The sequence below is a fragment of the Cyprinodon variegatus genome, unplaced genomic scaffold (assembly GCF_000732505.1).
Source record: "Cyprinodon variegatus isolate N-32 unplaced genomic scaffold, C_variegatus-1.0 Scaffold467, whole genome shotgun sequence".
Classification (NCBI taxonomy): domain Eukaryota; kingdom Metazoa; phylum Chordata; class Actinopteri; order Cyprinodontiformes; family Cyprinodontidae; genus Cyprinodon; species Cyprinodon variegatus.
Window position 1 is genome coordinate 549,966 of NW_015150920.1, and position 1,131 is coordinate 551,096.

The 1,131-nt window shown below is 42.0% G+C and overlaps 1 protein-coding gene across 1 annotated transcript in view; it reads left to right on the forward strand.

Annotated features, from left to right (window-relative positions):
* Positions 1-1,131, forward strand: part of LOC107094157 (plastin-3-like) — a 20,849-nt gene that overhangs the window by 11,621 nt on the left and 8,097 nt on the right. The gene's annotated exons all lie outside the window — the stretch shown is intronic.

Sequence of the window (1,131 nt, forward strand, 5' to 3'; positions counted from 1 at the left end):
GAGAGCAGGAGGCGGGGTTACCAATCTACGAGTTCGCTGCTTTTATATTTTGTCACCAAAGTCTCCTGTAGCAGAAAAAAAGTCACTAGATTTGGCGCTAGGCGCTTTTTTGAAATAAAAGTACTAGAGGGGTCTGAAAAGTCGCTAAATAAAAGCGCTAAGTTGGCAACACTGCTCTTCACACTGTTTGCTTCTGAATGGTTTGCTGCTGTCTGTTTGGACCTTCCTGAACATGTGCAGCAAATGGACTGATCCAATATAGTGGACACTGAACTGCCTAGTTTTGCCTAATGATAAATCCACAGTTGCTAACATCCGTGGCCCCATTTACACTTCCCTTTTGAAACCGTGCCAAGATCAGTCCCAGCACTGTAACTGAGGTAACTGTTAAGTGTAAATGGCACACCAAACTGAACTGGACTGCGACAGATGGAACAGAACCGACCATGGTACTAGTTCATCAGTAGGGCTCAGCAAGGTTCAGGTTTGGCGTGGTTCTCAGATAACAAAGAACGCATGAGCAGACCGCGTCATCTCCTTACAGTCAGCCTCCACAATCATGAAATTTCAGAGATTTATAAAAATACTAGCTTCCCTACCGTGCCACACAATTTCAGTGATGGTTCTATTTATCAGTGTGATAGACCTCAACGTCTGTTGTTGTTTCCTGCATCTGTAAGCCCTGATTAGACTATCGTTAATCATATCCACTACTCAAAAGCTGACTATATCAAGTAATTTCACTGCTGCGTTCTTTTGCAATTATAACCAAACTTCTGGAATGATACGGGCGCCGCCATGTTGGTTTGCTTGTTTCAGAGCATGTGAGCAGAGTTGAGTGTGGAGCGGAAGAAATATTGTGGAGCGCAGAGCGGTTTTTAATTCAAAGGCCAGAGCGAGGATTTCGCTCCAATTCGCTTTAACTTTATTTAAATTCATGTTTGACTTAAAACCTAGGCCGATGCCTATGCTGTAGTCTGTGCCTATAATCTGTTATAATCCATGTTTCAACTTTACCATGAAATCGCCAAGACGAGGATTGCATATTGTGTGATAAAAAGTGGGATAAAATATGATAGAAACATGCACTATCTATACTTAACAATACAGAGTGGGTTTACATAAATAGAT